Raw genomic sequence first — 21,066 nt, 5'->3', positions numbered from 1 at the left:
TTCATCATTTCTTCGCCCGATTCACGCCGGTAACGATATACTCTCATTAATCGTTACAACTTCGGGTTCAAAACACACGATAACAGGTAAGTAATCGTATAAGAAAACAAACTCACCTGATAGATAGGTTTAGGGATTGATGCATTTGAACAATTTACGTATGTCTGCACTAATTGAATGACACCATCGCTTTTCTTTCAATAATTTCCTTCATACATACGATTAATTGTAGAGAGCCATATCAGATTGTCGTCAATTCGATCGATAGTTTTAGGGCTACGTTGATTTGTACTCTTCCATTCATCCCTAATATTTTCCCTTGCACTACACTACGAACCAATTACATTTGTTTAGATTAAGCATTTTATCAAAATGAAATAGTATTAATTGTTTTTTTATATTGAATAAACTAACTTATAATTATTTGATATGTTTTAATAATCATATTATTTACAACATATAAAATATCAACAACTATAATTTATTTAGCCTTACGTTTTTTTAATCATTCGATTATTTATACTTAACTGATATTTTTTTTAAACACAAGTTAAACATACTTAAACAGAACCTAATTTAATATGTATATTTTTTAATTATGTTATATTAACTGTATAAAAAATATTAACATGTATATATGTGAAACTAATGGGCCATATTACAAACTTTAAAAAAAATATTGCAATTAGATATTATATATTACCATAATCTAGGTTTATATGTTAGTTCTCTGTAGTTATGCCAATATGTCAAAAAATGACATTCTATCCATTTGTTCAAATTACAAATATTATGAATTACTTATTGTTATCTAATAGACATCTTATTTTATAAACTAATTCGATTTATCTGTTAAGGTTGCAGACATACAATGCATTCATTTCCTTCTAAAAAAACTAGAAAACACTACTAGAAAACTGCCCTTTAATGACGCGCAAACAATGACACGCAGTGATTTACGATACGCATTTTTGTGCGTCCTAAAAATAACGTCCGTTTTAAAAAAAAATGAAGGATAGAGAACACACATTTTTGCGTGCCCTAAAATTTATGTCAGAAAAGATTTTAAAAAAAAGTACGGAAGGAACCTATCATAAAATGTGTGTCATCTAAGTGTGTCGCTTTATATTTTTTTTAATGAAACACGCGTTTTAAGCTGGGAAATGAAATCCCAAAAAATTAAACACCCGCCTATTCTATCTGAAAAATTAACCCCCGCCTCTTCTAATTAGCAAGAAAGAAGGTATTCGTCCTTACTTTGATTGCTTTACCTTGTCCCTTCCTCCTCCTCCCCGTCGTTTTCGGTCACTGATATGCTAGAGTCGGATGAAGTTGTTGTGTGCGCAGAGGTTGAGTCTCTCATGCCGATTCTAAATGGACTAGATCTCAAATTTCCGTCATTTGCTATTCAATTTCCCTTCTTCTTCCACATCCCCCTCCGTCCTCTCTGTCGGATTTTGTTCCATCTGCGCCGCCCTCGGTGGTTGTTGCTTTTATCCCTAATTTTGGAAGTCGGTTACAAAGATTCAAGATGTGTTGTACTCTATCTTCTCCACCGAAATTGCATAAGTGGTTGATTGTCATCGATTAACTCCACCATTGATTCTTGGAAAGGTTTTACTGTGTCTTTGTTTCCTTCGGGTTTCCAATTTATTTGCCCGTTCATCTGCTCTACTGTCATTTCTTCTTTATGCTTTCTTCGTATGTGATCTTTTTTGGCTTCATGGATTCGACCTGATTTTCAGGAACGATGAAGGAACTGTAGCGGTAGTGGAGATTCCCAACAACAGGTTCTATGGTCTCCAGTACTATACAAAGGTGAGATAACTTAGGGTTGGGGTTTTAAGATAATATATATGTCAAAGCACTCCTTATCAGCAGGTGTAGATTGGAGCAACACAACCGATGAAGGGAATCTTTGGGATGAAACTTCATTAGTGCCTATGTTGGGTTTGATGACTCCACCTTTTGCTTTGTTTTCATTTTCTTAGTAAATTTATTAAAATTTTAAGTTAATTGACAAAATTGAAGACAACCTCCCCTCCCTGTTTATGTTAATGTTTGTTTTGGGATCGAGGGATTTAGATTTCCAATTATATTAGGAAATCGGTGCCCATGAGATTATTTTTCATTTTTTTACACTTTAGCATCTTTGAATGTTCATTTTTTGTTTTACTTTTTAACAAGTATTAGGCCAAAAGTCATGCTTGGCACCATCCACATCTAGCCTACGAAGCATTGTTGATTCTAAAGAGGCTTGAGGTGAAAATCATCATTTGTGCTCTATGTTAAGTTTATTGGTATAAGTCATTAGTTTCAAATATTCATGAGTTAGATCATTTGTCATATTATTGTTGCTTAGTATTGATGGGCAATAATATCAGAGAGGCAGGCATCAAGATTGAGGTCGGATTATTTGGAAGTGGTTTTAAGGAAGGAGTGTTATGTTTCTCTTATCTTTTTTCTTTTTGCAATAAACAATGTTATGTTTTGCTTTAAGGACTATGTTTATACTCTGTTTGGAAATAAGATGATGTATGTGTATGAAAGTAGGATGGTGAAGATAAAGCAGTGGTAAATAGACACCAAAGGAAAGTTGAGACGCCTAAGAATTTTGATGCTTTCATTGCTTTTCCAGGTTAGTTTTTTATTTATTATATATATATATATATATATATATATATATATATATATATATATATATATAAATGATGTTCTTTTAATATTTGTTTTAGAAATATGTAAATAATAAAGTAAAGCACTTTAAAAGTGAAAAGGTTGGATATAATTCTTTGACTTTGACCTTCAGTTCACTCTCAAAGATATCGTGATAAAGTTACTCTTGAAAAGTTTGAAGGATTGATGTAGATTTGTTGCTCCATTTCCAGGTAACAAATGCATTTGTTCTTTACTTTTATTACTCAAATAATATGAGAAACCTCCACCCCAATACATCTCTGTCCCTTTACAATACATAAGATCACTAGGACAGAAAATGGTGCAAATGTATTTGCGTTTTTAAATTTCCAGAATGATTGAGATCCAAGGAAGTTGCCAAATTCTGTTTTCTCTCATTATTATATTCCAAAAGTCAGTTATATATTTACTGATTTACCTCTTGAAGATTCAAGAATGTACAGGGGCAATTACACCATTTATAGTTGTAAGTTTACTAATCAATTTATTATGTCTGAATTTCTGATCATTTATAGTTGTGAACTTGACCTCATTGATCTTCCTGGTTTGACAAAAGTAGTTGTTGGTAAGTTTACACAATTACACCATTTATAATATTTTGAAATTTTGGTTAACTTCTGAATGAAGACTTTGACACATGTCAACTACAGACCTGGTGATCCCAGTTACAAACTTTCAGAATGAAGACAAAGGACTGATGGTGTTGGCATGTTACGTTTTTGATCTTCCCATTCGGAAGGATATTATCCACCGTGTTGTAAGATGGCAGCTTGCAAAAAGACAACAGGTATTTTTTTCATGAATTTAGAAACTTACTTATTCTAGAATTTAATATCTTTCTCATTGTCAGAATATGAACCCTAAAACCATTTTTTTATTACTTTATCTGTAGTGGTACTCTTGGTTGTTTGCCTTGCAGCAATTTCTGTGTTCTTAAAGTACAGAAGTGTTGGTAGATCATCAAACCGAAGAAGGAGCTTCCAAGCTTGACAAAGATAGCCGATGGCCGGTATGTTCATATTTAAATTTCAAATCTTTATTACTCCATTATTTGACAAAGGTTGACAAATAAAAGTGTTTGTTTTTAATTCAGGCTTTGTGATTGCAGCTGTGGTCATCGTTGTTGTTGTATCGAACTATCATGGATGCTATTGAGGAGAATGATTATGTTAACCAGGTCTCTCATTTTCTTTTCCTGTCAAATTTCAAAGCACACTTCTTTTTGGATTTTGATTTTTTTATTATAAGTTTTGTTTTATGCTTTGATATAGTTACTCTTTTGGCCACTACATAATTTTAAAAAAGTATGTTTTCACATTCTGGTTAACCACAGTCAGGTAATAACTCATCTGAATTTGGATCAACTCTTTTCCTCTCTTTTTGTTGTGACTTATAGTCTTCTTGTAATTACAATTTACAGGTACAATATGGTTGAACAAGGCTTAGTAAAAGAACATGTATTCTTTTTTAGGCTAAACAGAAATGAAGCTAATTGTGAAAAAGACTTAATTGCCCTTCTCACCCTCATCATTCTGTTTTACATATTTCTTGCAGTTCAATGTGGGATTCTAGAACATCTGATAAGCAGATTTGATATTCTTAACTCATTGTATCGTGTAAATTTGTTTGTTTGTTTTTATTATAATAATCTATATATTTCTTGCAGTTCAATCGTCGCCATCGATCCAAGTCGACCTCGATCTAGATCAAGGTCACCGAGGGTTGTTAATTTTATAGGAATGTATAACCCATGTTAGCAATGTATTGTTTTTGTTTAACATTTGAATGATTATTTGTATGACATATTATAATTTGTGCCATTTATTTTATTTTTTGTGTATGAAATTTTATTTTATATTATGAGACATTAAATGTGTGATGTGATTTGAAAATTAGTAAATTTACAATATATATATATATATATATATATATATATATATATATATATATATATATATATATATATATATATTAAAACATTTAAACTTCATGACACGCAAAAATGTGTGTCGTCTTTCTTTATGACATGGGCTTTAATGATACGCAATGCAAGTCGTAAATGTTCATCGTTTTACGACACGCGGATGCGTGTCATCTTCTTTATGACAGGGCCTTCCTTGACACGCATTGCGCGTCGTAAATGTGCGTCGTCTCTCGTTATTATAGGGCCTTCCTTGACGCGCATTTGCACGTCGTCTGAGCGTTTTACGACACGCATTGCGCGTCGTAAAATGCTGTTTTTCTAGTAGTAAAATTAAATAATTTCTATTTAGATAATACAACTAATATTAATTTGGGTACTACATCAACACATCTATCTTCAACCATTACAACTGTTAATACTTTGATTTACAAATGTATGTTTTTTTCATAAAAAAATTATTATTATTTCCAATTTTTTTACTCACGTAATCTTTATTTTAATAACATACATATGTATTAAAATAAAAAAAATAGATAAAGTGCCAAATTATTCGTCCGCTGAAAATCAATATTCCGCGAGATTGGTTACCGATGCTTACAAAGGTATGTTTGTTTCTTCAATTATTTACTATTTTAAATTTTATATAAACATATTATTTACCTAATTATACATTTTATATCATATCCTATTATTTCTTATGCAGAAAACAACAATAACATGTACCACTTGCAAGCGAGAGAGAAAAGAAGACAAAGAAAATTATATTTGGAAAATAAAAGATTGAAAAAAAATGAATACAAAATCCAACGTTCAAAGTATATAACACCTCATCTCTTAAAAAACATGGATATGTTAAAATTCTTATTTTATATTCCATGTTTTACATTTAATTTACATTTATATACAATACATGACTTCTCATATTTTTTTTATTATCCTATAATATTATATGATTTCAGCTTATTACTTTATTTTATACGATATGTCTTCAATTTTCATAGGTTTTTGTTACTTACAGATCATTCAACCAACATTGTTCGTCAAACTGAAAGCGTGATATCATTTAATTCGCGTGGAATCCAAAATAAAACCGTACAATATTCTCCTTCGTTTACAAATGTTAGAACTCCGTTATCTAACATTACAAATGGTAATACTTTTTTGTTTTAAAAATATACTATTATCCATTTTCTATTTAATTTATATATACTGACTTTATTTATTTTGTTTAGCTAATATTAGTTTCGATAACTACGCCACTTCCAACTTACCAAACAAAAGACAGTACTATGTACTTTCAAATGATATGACATCGAAAAATGCATCTACAATAACTGGTCCTTCATCATCAATCAAGTTAAATCCAAGATGTCATAATTGTATTTTATATTTTATAATTAATTTAAAATTTCTGGTGTAAACTTATCACTTACTGAAGATGAACTTAAGAACTTAACTTTATTCAAAATAGAACAAATTTTACTTTGAAACAACTCCACTCTCAAAAAGGTTACAAACATGGCTTACCCAAACGTTGAATCAGGTTCTTCTTCAAACAATCGACTTATCACCGAGGAGCTAGATTACGACATTTCCATTATAAAGAATGAGTTTGATCGTATGTTTCTTGCATTAACAAATGAGCAACGTCACATTTTCCTTGACATCATGAGTGTTGTTAAAGAAAATAAAGGGGGTGTCTTCTTCGTTTATGGTTATGGTGGAACGGGTAAAACTTTTCTAGGGAAGACAATATATGTAGCAATTAGATCTGATGGTCATGTTATTTTAAATGTTGCTTCAAGCGGTATTGCTTCGTTATTACTGCCCGGTGGTAGAATAGCACACTCTCGATTTATACTTCCATTTGAACTTACTGAGGATTTTGTTTGTAAAATAAATCCAGATGGTGAGCTGGCTTGCTTATTAAGAAAAAAACTCTTTGATAATTTGGGATGAAGCACCTATGGTCCATAAGCATGCATTTGAAGCTTTAGATCGAAATTTGAAAGATGTATTAAGGTGTGAAAATTCTACCATCTCAAATATTCCTTTTGGAGGGAAAGTTATTGTCTTTGGAGGAGATTTCAGACAGATTCTACCTGTTGTTCCAGGTGGCAGTAAACAGAACATTGTTAATGCTTCTTTGAGTTCTTCATATTTATGGCAACACTGCAAAGTCCATAGATTAACAAAAACATGAGGCTAACTGTTGGAAGGGATCAATCTGATATAGAAAAAATAAGAGATTTTTCAAATTGTATATTGGATATAAGATAAGGCAAACTCGGTGGTCCGAACAATGGCGAAACGATTATCGATATTCTGGATGATATTCTCATTACTGATCCAGATGATCCTATACACCCCGTTCCCGAGATTAACAAAAGAAAAGAAAAGAAGAGAAAAGAAAGTCATGAAAGAAAAGAAGAGAAAGGAAAGGAAAATAAAATTTTCTTTTGTGTTCCCGAGTTGGAGAGAAGTGGAAGGAAAATGAATCATTTTGTTCTTTCTTTCCAAATCCTCCCAAATCGGAAGAAAAGTTAGGAGGGAAAGTGATCTTCCCATTTCCCTCCATTTCCTTCCACTTCCCTCCTTTAATGAAACTCAGGAACACCAATTTCTTTTATTTTCTTCTCATTTCCACCCATTTCCTTTCCTTTCTCTCGTTAAGTTGAACTCGGGAACGGGGTGATAGGTTCATTAATCGAGTTTGTATATCCTTCAATTTTGGAGAAGTACAGCAGTACAAATTATTTCCAAGAAAGAGCGATACTTGCTCCAAAGAATGAAGTTGTTCAGGAAATAAATGGTCGTTTGCTTAAGAAGTTTCCAGGAGATGAGGTTGAATTTTTAAGTTCAGATAGCATATGTGAGTCCGAATTTGTCCATGATTAGTTTGATGCAAATTTATACTCGTTTGATGTATTAAATGGTCTCAAAGTATCCGGTCTACCAATTCATAAGTTAGCTTTGAAAATTGGTGTTACAGTAATGTTACTGAGAAATATTGATCAGAAAAACGGGTTATGTAATGGCACAAGACTACAGGTGATATCATTGGGCAAACGTGTTATTGAGGCACGTATAATAACTGGAACTAATATTGGAAACCAGACTTTTATTCCAAGAATGTCTTTAACTCCATGAAAAAAAAAATTCCCTTCTAATTGACAAGAAGATAGTTTCATTTGGCCGTATGTTTTGCAATGACTATGAATAAGAGTCAAGGACAATCGTTATTGAAGGTTTGTTTGTTTCTCAAAGATCCAGTTTTTACACATAGACAATTGTATGTTGCCTTCTCTAGAGTTCAAAGCAGAGAGAGATTAAAATTATTAATTTTAAATAAAGATGGTAGACTCACAAATAAAACTTCCAGTGTTGTTTATAAGGAAGTTTTTCGCAATTTATAACCAACTTTTTTGTAGCATCTTTTAACCATTTTTATCAAATCACACTTCATCCATCATATTAATTAATTTATTTATAATTACGTATTGTATTTTTTTATGTTAATTTCATTACCGACATGTTTTGTTTGTTTTATATCAAATCAATTTCAATGTTTTTTTTGGGTTTTTTGTCATTACTCAAACGTATGTTGCATTATATAAAGTCATGACTTTTATAAAATAGATGGACTTACATTTGTAATTAAATACTTACAATTTACAAAGTTGCTAAAAATAGGGAACATATCATAACAAAAACACCACCATTGCACAGATTTCAAGGTTATGGACCTGGATTTCAAAATATATTATAAATAAGAAAAACATTTTAAATAATATGCTAAGAATGCAAATCAGAGCAATTTACTTTCATTACTTTATGTTTGTCTGTCATTTGTGCAAAAAAAATGAAAATAATATGCTAAGAATGCAAATAAAAGCAATATACTTTCATTACTTTCTGTTTGTATGTCATTTGTGCAAAAAAAATGAAAAATGAAAATAATATACTATATGAGGCATAAATACAATACATGGCAAAAATGGAAGTAAACGGCTAATTTATGCATGTATCAGAAAAATCATGGCCTATAAGCACGAAATGACAATATACTTTCATTTTGATGTCCAATATAGCATTTGAAAATAAGTTTTGCAAGATGTAAACTTTCTTCCTTATGATCAGATAATATATTAAGGGTATCTAAGTAAATGTATTATTAAATCACTCCAAGTTAGTTATTCAAGGTTTTGCACACTACCTTAGCGATTAAATATTGTATTCTAAAGATTTATTCCATTTTTAAGATTTTACCCTTGTATGTTATGGAATATTTAATCTTCCTTCATGTGTTAAGCAAGATAGATTAGTGGCCTATTAAGTAAAAAACATCATCTCAATGTTCATAATTAGCCTTACAGATAACATTATGAAACAAGTTCACAAATCTTGAAATGACCTACATACCCCTGATTAACTTTTGAGGCTATTTTGCAATTGCAGATCAGTTAATCAACATTCAAAACCAATCAAAACCTCAGTCAGAGAAGATGATGACACTCATTCCTCTACCTCAACTTTCAAAATCACAAGTTTAATGATTTATTCATTACTTAACAAACATATGTATCTTTTATGTGAAAGTAGTATATTTTGAAAAAATACCCAACAATATTAATTAAACCTGTGATAACCATTTGTAATCAGATTATGCACAGTTACCAACAACACCAAACTATTCTAAAAAAAACCCTTAAGTTGACAATATATACAACATAAGGGGAATAACCTTGAAGAAACTAACAATAAATATTTTTTTCGCAAGAAAATGAGGGGTAATTTCGTCCAACATTGGTTTTTTTACTGAATATGTGGATGAATCATCATGCAACATATTATATTCATAATATAAACCCATATCAAAAAATACCAATGATCTTTTCGTTGATGAACTTCAAAATACAAGATGAACTTTTGATACTGAAAGGATAAATACACATAACAAGTAGAATACGATCTTCATATTTTATTACATTCCAATACATACATAATAGCAAAAGATATTTTCGATTCATATTACAAACATACCATTAGTTTCAAAAGATTTATTAACCGACCTAATCATAATTTATGGTTTTCATCTTCTCTTTGTAGAGTTTGATTTCTTCTGCCATCTCCTGCTGCATGTTGTAAACGTAATCTATCATATTGGCGTTGCGGATTTTTGCATTATGCATAATCTTTTCTGATTGAATGTAGTTCATATAACGTGGTCTATTCTTCAGATTTAGAAGCATTTTTTTCTTGGTGTCGTAATCGCTCTCCAGCTTTGTGACATCCCCATTTTCATGGCCAGAAAAGACCGATTTTGTTTATGCTGTATAAAAATCAGAGTACCTCTTTTAATAAAAATGTTGCGGAATTTGTTCCCAGAAAACATGATAAATAGGTTATCAAAGCATTTCCGAGGAAATGTATTTTTATTCATTTTCAAAACATTGGGATGTCATCGTCAATACAGAAACATAAGCATAAACAGAACTTACATTTATTTACACTAGTGATCTACATCTCTTTTAAATCTCTCAGTGTAAAGTAGCTTCGTATCGACACCTGTGATACAAATAAGCTTGAGTGGGTCACGTTGGGAAACCTGTTGAGTACATAGGGTTTTCAACCCACAATAATATAATTATTATGTTTAAACAACAAACAATCAATCCCATTTACCCATCCCCATTATCTTCCTTACTCTCAAGGGTCTACCCTAAGAGTCATCTATTCGTTTATTCTGAAGTCCCTTGCTTCCATGGTTATAAGACTGGCACTAAGTCCATAGCTGCCAATGCACTAATTCCATAACTGTAAAAGTTCATTGATCGGGTACTAAATCCATAGCTACCAGTGTAGGTACTAAGTCCATAGCTACCAATGTTTATCTAACAGGTACTAAGTCCATAGCTACCAGGTACTAAGTCCATAGCTACCAACACCTAACAAGTACTAAGTCCATAGCTACCTACGTTTACCTAATAGGTACTAAGTCCATAGCTACCAGTGTTTATCTATCAGGTACTAAGTCCATAGCTACCGACGTTTATCCAAAAGGCACTAAGTCCATAGTTGTCGATGTTATTTATTAGGCACTAAGTCTATAGCTGCCAATGTTCACTCATATCATCTTTCATCTCTCATCATTCATCTACCCATGTTTTACCCAACATATTCGTAGATATAAAATACATATACAGTTTAAATTATTTATAACATGTATAAAATCATTCATCAAGCATAGATAGCAAGTATACAGGTTATATGCACACATAGCACGTAATTTATATAAAATACTTCATATCTATGTGTAAGATGAAAGTAACTATGCACTCACTTGATTAGGTGGTGACTCGGTACTCGGACAGCACTTCGTTATCTCAAAACAATTTTCTCTTGACAAAACCTAGTATCAATACCACTAGGGTTTAGTCTAACGTTAACCGCGACTAATTAATAGTCTAGCTATTATTACTATTATATAAGCGTTAAGCAACACTCTTATATAACTCATAATAATAGCCCAAATAATTATTTTAAGGTCCTAATAATGTTACTATATTAAAACATAAGTTATACTAAAGATAGGGTTGGCATAGCTCACTTACAACGGGTTTTTCGCAAAACCGGGCTTCACCGGAGCAGCGTTCCCGAGCCGAAAGGCTCCCTTTCTCGGGACTCCGGGAGCCTCGTGGCTTCCTTTGGGTGCTAGGGGGTTTACCTAGACTTTAGGGGGGGTTTGGGGGCTAGAGAGAGAGTCTAGAGAGAGAAAGAATGGTTTGGAAAGGTGTGAAGAATGAGGGAACCCGACACCTCTATTTATAGGCTGGAAAACAGCTCTACTCTTCGAGTAGGTCCTCCTACTCGTCGAGTCCATGCCATATGTCACCTTCTGGTGGCTTGCCTTGGGGAGAAAGCCTTGGCCCATATTCAGCCACGTCACCCCTTTTGCAGCAGCACCCTGCCGACTTCTAAACCCCGTAAATTTCGCATACGAGCTCCGTTTTCGACGTTATTTTTTTCCACGCGTAGGTAAAAACAAGATCTACAACTTTCTTTTAGACTCCATCGGCTAATTCTCGACCGATCTTAAATTTAACAGTAGGATGAGATTAGACTGTTAAATGACCACGAAGAATTCGTAGCTCCTTCATACGGACTCCATTTTCGTCTGTATTTTTACCATTGAGTTCCTATTAATGAGATCTTCAACTCTCATTAAGGTTGCGTAAGGCAAAAACCACTCAAACTAAAATTCGAGTTTCGGGCCGTGCACTGTTATGCCAAATCTTAGAAAAATCATAACTTCCTCATACAAAGTCAGATTTGGGCGTTCTTTTTTTGTATGTTATCGGTTTAACATATACTAAAACTTTTGTTTAGATCACTAAGGCTAAAAAGTCCTCTATCATAAATTCACTATTTACGTCTCCCGGTGCCGTGCCGGTTTGGACGTAAAACTTCGACAGGCCATAACTTCTTCGTTATAACTTGGATTTCGGCGTTCTTTATATGTACGGAACCCTTGAGACATATTCTACAACTTGGTTAATATTATTTATTCTAAATAATCTTTTGTCAAAAAAAGTCATTTTCGACCCCTATTATCTCTAAATTGACTAGCCCGGATCTGCGGGCGTTACAAGCTTCTTTTTGAATGTGTCCATGACATCTTTGTTTGACTGAGTTTCGTGAATGAGACATTCAAGTATTACTTTCATATCTTCCCCTTTCATTTTCTTATTCACAACGCCGTATAATGGACTGATTTGGTAGATGGTTCTTTCTTTTATTAAATGATGCTTATGCTTATTTATTAGCTTTTGGGTTGTTACGGATTGGACGTTTGATGGGAAGTTTATTAATGGTTGTTTTTTTGGTAGTTAGCTATTAGTAGTAGATGATAAACATTGGATTTAAATTGAAAAATTAATTACATCACATGACAATGGACCGTAATGAAAGAATCAAAAGTCAAAACTTTTGCAGAAAAATCATCAGTAAATCTTTCCTAGATATCACGATTGCTTTCAAGAAATCACATGAATTGTTAAGAAAGAATAAAATTACTTGGTAAATGAATTGTTGAAATGTAAACAAAATCCATGCCCAAGATTTCAGATATTGTTATTCTCCGCAAACGATTATAGAGTTCACAACTTTATACAATAGAATGTCATAATCTGTAAATATTAAAATATGAATAAATAAATAAATAAGTCACAGTTTTGAGGTTTGGATCAAGAATTCATGTCAACAATTTCTTTCCACCGGATAAAAACCATGGTTGGCATCTATAATCAACTTTTTCAATCAAAATAAAAGTTTGATTTTTTTTAAAAAAAAATATATAATGAGGATTAGGATACACATATAACAATATTAGTAAACTTACTCTTCTATATAATTCAGTGAGATTTTCTCCATCAAATGGTAAGTATCCTACCATGAGAACAAAAAGGATAACTCCACAAGACCATATATCAGAGGCTGCACCATTGTAACCCTTTATAGTTAGAACCTGAAAAGTAATATATATATATATATATATATATATATATATATATATATATATATATATATATATATATATATATAGAGAGAGAGAGAGAGAGCTAGGTTCAGGTGTTTAATGTATCTATTGTGTTATTGTATGCATAAATGTGGGTCAATCAAAATTTAAAATATAAATAAATAATTAAATAAATAAATAAGGATAAATAGGTAATTTGATAATCAGTTTCCACAAATAATATCCTATAATTATGGTAAATATTGACTTTAGCTGCCTAGGTTTTCTCCATCGGCTTTTTAAAACCACCACCTATTCGATCCCAACCATTACTGCTGATGTTGAAGGGCACAACACAACCATAATTACCGTCATCACCGACGGTCCTCCACCACTCGTCGCCTTCATCCACCAATGTCGGCCAGCAGGCGGAATCAACTGCAAGGCTCGATTTGAGACGAGCAGATGCAATTGCGCTGTGAAGAGGCATCATGGATTCAACCATTCCCAATGCCCCAACAATCCTGAAGAATAACACCACAAAGTTTAAATCGATTTCGCAGAATTTAGAAATAGGGTTGGTTGTAGTGCGTGTTTCGGTGTGTTTTTTTGTATGTGTAATCGGTAAAGCATCTACCTTGAAGCTGCACGAGGGAGTGTTCTTGTAGATGACGAAAATGGAGAAATAGGTACATGTTTTGGGGCTAGGGTTCTTGAAATTATGGTGGTTTGAGATGCGATTGTTCGCATACCAGACATTAACCCTGATCTGCTTGCAGATGCAATTGCGCTGTGAAGAGGCATCATTGAGGATATGAGTGCAAGCCCATATTTTCAACTCCGAATCTTAGATCGTTCGCAGGTAAGAATTTTGCAATATCTCAATTTTGACTTTTCTGTTTGACCATTCAATGGTGAATATCCTTAGATCAATCCAGTTAAATTCAAAACCCGATTTCATTCGCTCCGATTATCACACTACCGACTGCGAATTCAATACCATTTGTTCCGATTGTAATCACTATTCTAATTTTGACTTTTTATTGATTGACAATCCAAATTGAGATACAATGCAGTTCATGCGTTCATCATCTGTTCATCATAGGACTTCGAGATTTGCTTTCAACAAACATATGTGCAAGAATATTTTTATTGACTTTAACAACTTCTTGTAGAATAACCATAGAAAGGTAAGAATGTTCTGATCATTTGCTTCTCGGTTTTATTATATAACAAGTGGAGAATGTTCTGATCCATTGTTTTGACAAAAATTCAGTGGAGTGTTGATGGGTTTTGGGTTTGATTGTTCTTGATAGAAATGGATGAACGGAATGGATTTCTGGGGTTAATGTTTTACAGGAAATTGTTTTTTTTGCTTGACAGAATTCGATGTGGTGTTTATTGCTTGAAATTTCCATGGAAAGAAGATTAAGCAATAATAATGAGTGGTTGTATTTCTCATTTGCAGGTATACATGAAATCAAGAACAAGAATGTTCTTGTTTTCTTGGCTGGGAACGACACGAGAGATATCAAAGCAAAACATGGTACATATGAAACTTACAACATTCTACTGGAATGGAATCTTGAATTTTGATTCGGTCAGAATAAAATCTTGAAGATGAATATTGTATGGGATGAAGATGAACAATGACCACCAATCTTACAAAAAGAATGGATTATTCTACCAGAATAATATACATTATAATGAAGAAAATATATGTAATAGTATATTCTGGTAGAATGATTTATATATTGTGTTTTTTTGTTATTAATAAGTGTAACATTCTCATAGAATACTATATAATTTTTTTTCTTTTCTAAGAATGTAATGAATTTTTTTTAACTTGTAACCAAAATTTTGTTATTTTTCAAGAAGTTCATTAAATCAAAATACATATTATGTCAGAATGTGTATTCTTGTATGGCTCAATCATATTTGTTATTTTTCAATATATTGATAAACACATTCTGTCAGAATTTTCGAATTAGGAGAATTATCATCCATAGAATCATATTTTTAAAATTAATAGAATCTATTTTCCCTTAAAATATGCAATTTTCCTTTTTTAAATTTATGTTAATTGACTAAAATACACTTAGAATGAAATTAGATGGTATTTTTTAATTATATTTAATTTAATAATATGTATTATTCACTTTCCAAAAATAAGTAAAATGATTGGCCCACAATTATACATACAATAACACAATACTTAATTTAAATAGAATAAACTAAGCCTATATATATATATATATATATATATATATATATATATATATATAGTAAATATTTACCATTTTTTATTTTTTATATCTATAGAGTTGGCTGCTATTAGTATTACCTGATAAGCAACATAATTTGGACGCCCACAAGCTGTGTGCAGCATACCATCTCTCAAAATTTACAAACAATTCAAATGTTATTAATTAATTAACCAAAAAAACAAATAACTTTTTGCAAATTTATACGTACAACTTGTTGAGAAAATCCGGAGTCTGAAACTTTTACAACACCATATGAGTCCAAGAGAAGATTTTCAGGTTGTAATAAGAAGAAGGGGTAGATAACTAATCAATAAACCACAAACCAGTTAATTACTTATGAATTATGAACTTATGATAATGATGATGAAAAAATAAGAACCTTGATATCTCTGTGAAACACGCCTTTACTATGACACTAATCTACAACATTAAATCAATGTGCCTCTTAAATACTCTACAGTTCTGAAACCGTCGTCTCCTTCCAGCTTTTTTTCACTGAAATAAAAAATTATAAGAAAGCATGAGAGAAGAAGATGAAGAATTAAAACTTTACATAAAAAGATGATAGAAGAATCAGGAAAGACATCGAATAGTTAAGCAGAAGAAAAAAGAAGGCGGTGGGAGGAAATTTGAAGCGTAAACCACCCATATGGGGCGAAGGTAATTGAGTGAAACCTAGCAATGGACGATTTGGGGTAAACGAACCGCTATCATCTCTTTTTTTATTTAAAGTCGGCGTCACTGATTTCCTGATCACCCATTGCTCAAAGAAGATTGGAAGACGAAGGTGGCGACCCAAATCGATGTCAACTACTCCAATTTGAATGTACCTTCTCAAAAATCAAAAACTTCAAAATAGGAACTACATCTTCCAGAATCGACCTACAGAGTGAGAATCAGGGCATGAACCGGAATACGCGAAATCGAGGAAAGAAGAGTCAGAATTAAAGTTTATTTAATTATTCAAAATAATATTTATTTATACGATCTTTCATATTAAGTATCCAAGATTAGACAATGCACGATTTTTTGGCTTATATCTAGGGCTGTTCACTATTTGGATAAAACCGAAATGTCCAATTGGACAATTTGGATTGGACTATTTGGTTCGGATATTCGGATTTTTGGTTTGGTTTTCAACAAAACCGAATTATTATTTTGGATTGGTTTTGGTTTATAAAGTAAGAACCGAATAGCCCAAAAAAACAGAATAACAATTTATTATTTATTTAATTTTAATACATCTATAAATATTTATTAATTTTATAATTTATTTTTTCAAATAAGTTCAAAAAGTTTCACCTAATAAAAAACATTAATATGCATTTTATTTCAAAAAAAAATTATCTATTAAATATTAAACTACAATATACCTTCTTACTTGTTAATAGTTGTTCATAAATTTTAAATCACAACTAAATAATTTGTTTTCGATTCTTCTATAAAATTAGCTAATATTATACTTATATGTCGTTTTTAAATGTTCTGGTTTTTGAAACCGAATCATAAAACTGATCCAACCGAATTGTAAATGGATCGGATCGGATTTGAATTTAGTTTGAACTATTCGGATACTTATTTTAAAAACCGAAATCAATTTGGATTTAGTTAATTAGATCGGATCGAACCGATCCATCCAAACGAACACCCCTACTTATATCATAAAATTTTAACATCTAGTTTTTTATGTATTCAAATCTTTTCTAAAAACTATATTGTGTAATTGTTAACTTATGAGTACATGCACATATTTTTAAAGTTCAGCTAAATTATTGTTGATCGGCTCATTAAAAAAAACTCATAATATACATTCGTTATTTATTGTAAGGGGTGTTTTGTTGTTTATTTTTTTTATTTTAATTAATGTGTCCATGTATCTGTGTTATATTACCTTATATTAGATAATAGAAAATTCAAAAAAATTGTATGTCATATCTACTTTCATCTAAGGTAGAAGTTTTCAATATGACTTGGAATGATAATTCTATGATTGTATTGTAGACCATGATGTTTTATTATTCATGAAATGAAATATATTTAATTTGTTTATTTTATTTTCCTAAATTTAGTCACATTATTTGTAGTTTATTGTGTTGGGTTTATATATGATTATTACATTACATGCATATATAATTTGTCATATCTTAATGTCATTTTCATGATTTATTGGGATGGTAAGTTACAATGGAAAAAGTGACGTTTTAGCCAACAAAACTTTTTTCTTCCCAACAATTTTGCACTAAAAGTAAGGGTTTAATAAGAATAAATATTTTTTACAACCCACATGGTTGTCTTGTGAGTGCGTCATAACTTCCATGTATTTAATAAAAACAAAGCTCCAAAAGTGATACTATGTTTTATTATACAAACTCATGACTTTTATAAAATAGGTGGATTTACATGTGTAATTAAATACTTACAAATTACAAAGTTATTGAAAAAAATACAATATTACAATTCATAAGTTTTTTTAAATTAAAGATATATTATTTTATTACATAATCAATTTTTTAATTCTATTTAAAATTAACACCCGTGGTTCCTCGGGTTTTAACCTAGTGTGTGTGTGTATATATATATATATATATATATATATATATATATATATATATATATATACACACACACACACTAGGTTACAAGCCGTGGAAACCATGGGTAAAAAAGAAAATTAATATTGATAATTAAAAATTGTAATGAAAAATCAAAAATTTATAAGATTTTAATAAATTAATAAGATACAATTAAAAATAATGTCGTTTAGGTTATTATTATTATTATTTGCTAATTTGGTTTAATTGATAGTTTGTTGTCGTTTAGGTTAAAAAAAAATTATTTTGCTAATTTGCGTTATAGGTTGTTGCTAGTTTGGATTAAAAAACTGTATGTTGATATGCTTAAAAATATAAATAAATAAATAAGTTAATTTTTAATTTATATAGTTTTCATTAAGAATTGGTAAAAAAGTATGTTAATTTAGATTTTAAATTTTGATATCATTTGTAGTTATGGAAAAGGATACCATCCTTTGCATCAGTACGCCCCGCGTACTCCCTATGTATGCCCCCTGTACTAGGGTTTCTTCTCAAACCCTAAAATACTCCGAAGGCCATAACTTATTTGTTATAAATCCGATTTCGACGATCCTTATATCCATGAAAAGTTAACGAGAAGCTCTATACTTTAATCAACTCATACTTGCCATAAAGTTCCCCAAGCAAGAATCCAATTTCTATAAAAGCCCACTGCCTTATTACCAAAATACCCCTTGGGTCCAAAACTAAATCTGAATGCCCGAATCATCCACATCCCATCACCCACACCCAAATGGGTAATGATTCAGAATAGGACGTTACAACATTACATACGTAGGCAAAAAAAGTTCTTAGATGTGTGTAACGACGTAATTTTTCAAACTAATTTTTTTCATTTTTAAATCACATAAAACCCATATATTATATTTCATAAAAATCATAAGTGTCTGAAAGTCGACATAAATCTACAACAAAAGTCAAATCCCAAAATCCTCAACATAATCTCGAACAGGTGTGTACAATCACGTCGGTGCCTTCCCACGATCCTCTGGGGTACCTGAAACACATAACACGTAACACGGTAAACATAAAGCTTAGTGAGTTCCCCAAAATACCACATACAACACAATAGCCACTCGAGGATATAACTCTGTAAGACCCTCCGGTCAATGTGTCTCAGTGGGACCCTCCAGTCCCACGACTCTGATGGACCCTCTGGTCCTAACTCTGTGGACCCTTCGGTCCTAACTCTGTAAAATCTGAATAACACATAGCATAAATCACACACACATAATGCAGTAATATCACAGTACTCAAATAAACACATAAGACCCTCTGGTGACACATAGATACCACTCTAGGTAAAGTATAGTGAGAAGACTCACCTTGTAAGCTAGCCGGTAAAATCTCGTGCTCGAAATCCTCGATCTAGCCTCCGCCTAACATATTAGATAAGTATCTCTAGTCAATATCCCACTCTTACTCAAGTACACCAAAAGTTCTCTTACACTCTTTCTAACCCTTGGAATGGGTAAAAGACCATTTTACCCCTTCCTTGTCTCAAATGCTCATACTTGAGCCAACCATAAAGTCAACAGAAGTCAATACGAGTCAACAGTCAGAGTTGACCTGACTCGTCGAGTGCACTCTTGTGACTCGCCGAGTCCACTTGTATCCTCAAAGCTCTTCCTAGGGTTTCACTCAGCTCGTCGAGTTGACCCCCAACTCGACGAGTTGTCACTGGGTCCAGAAGGCTGGGGCAACCCGCTCCGACTCGTCGAGTCATCTCATAGACTCGGCGAGTTGACTCATTCAGATTTCTCATTTGGGCACCTGAGGTCAGATCTGCAACTCCAACCTCATGATATGGGCTCCTAATACCCAAAAGTCACGTAAAGGTTCGATCTTGATGACCATGCATGGCATGTATTGCTCTATATGCCATCACTACTCCATTAATGCTTCCAAAACATAAAACTCCTTCGTTGATTCACTAAGGCTCTAAGCTTTTGGACTCTCTAGACCTCACAAGGTCCAGATCTGAAGTCTAAACTCAAAAAGGGGCTTGATGCATCCATAGCCCCACCAAGAAGGTGTTACAAGCCCTAAATCTCAAGAACATGAGATCTAATCATCCTACAAGAAAGGTAAAAGCTTTTTACCTCGATCTGAAGCTTGAGATGAAGCAGAAACAGATCCATTGGCCCTCCCTTCTTGATCTTTGAAGAACCTCCCTTCCTCTTCAAGGAAATGAGCCAAAATGAACACAAGATTAGCTATCCTCACCGCTCTAGCTCTCTATGGACGTTAGGGTTTCTTTCAAGGGTGTAAGGGTTCTGGTGAGATGAAATGGAGGCTATAAGTGCCCTTAAATAGGCCACAAACCTGAGAATTTAGGGTTTCCTTCAGCAGCGCTGACTCGGCGAGTCGCCTCACAGACTCGTCGAGTCCGTTCATTAATCCACGTTATTATTCGCGATTCTACTCGACGAGTTGAGGCACCAACTCGTCGCGTCACTCCACAAATCTCAAATTAAATAATAAAATATTATAACTGGGTATTCGGATGTTACAATTCTCCCCCACTAGAATTATACTTCGCCCTCGAAGTCATACTCAACAAATAACTCTGGATGTTACTCCCGCATCTCTGACTCCGACTCCCAAGTCAACTCGGATCCCCTCCGATGTTGCCACTGGACCTGAACCAGGGGCACTTCCATGTTCCTCAGAACCTTCACCTTTCGATCTAGAATTGCGATCGGCATCCCAATGTAATTCACGCTCGCATCTACCTGAATGTCCTCCAGTGGTACCACTGCCATCTCATCGGCTACACACTTCCTCAACTGGGACACGTGGAAGGTGTTATGGATCTGGCTCAACTCCGCAGGTAGCTCCAACTGGTATGCTACCCTGCCCACTTTGGCGGTCACTCTGAAAGGACCGATGTATCGGGGTCCAAGCTTACCCTGCTTCTGAAATCGGATTACCCCTTTCCATGGGGATACCTTAAGGAGCACAAAATCTCCGACCTGAAATTCTAGCTCGGACCGTCGCCTGTCCGCATAACACTTTTGGCGACTCTGTGCTGTCAGAAGCCTCTGTCTGACCTGCTGGATCTGC

Source organism: Lactuca virosa, chromosome 3, assembly GCF_052849685.1.
Source record: "Lactuca virosa cultivar CGN04683 chromosome 3, Lactuca_virosa_CGN04683_v6, whole genome shotgun sequence".
In the NCBI taxonomy this organism is placed as follows: domain Eukaryota; kingdom Viridiplantae; phylum Streptophyta; class Magnoliopsida; order Asterales; family Asteraceae; genus Lactuca; species Lactuca virosa.
Note: the sequence above shows the minus strand (reverse complement) of the source record.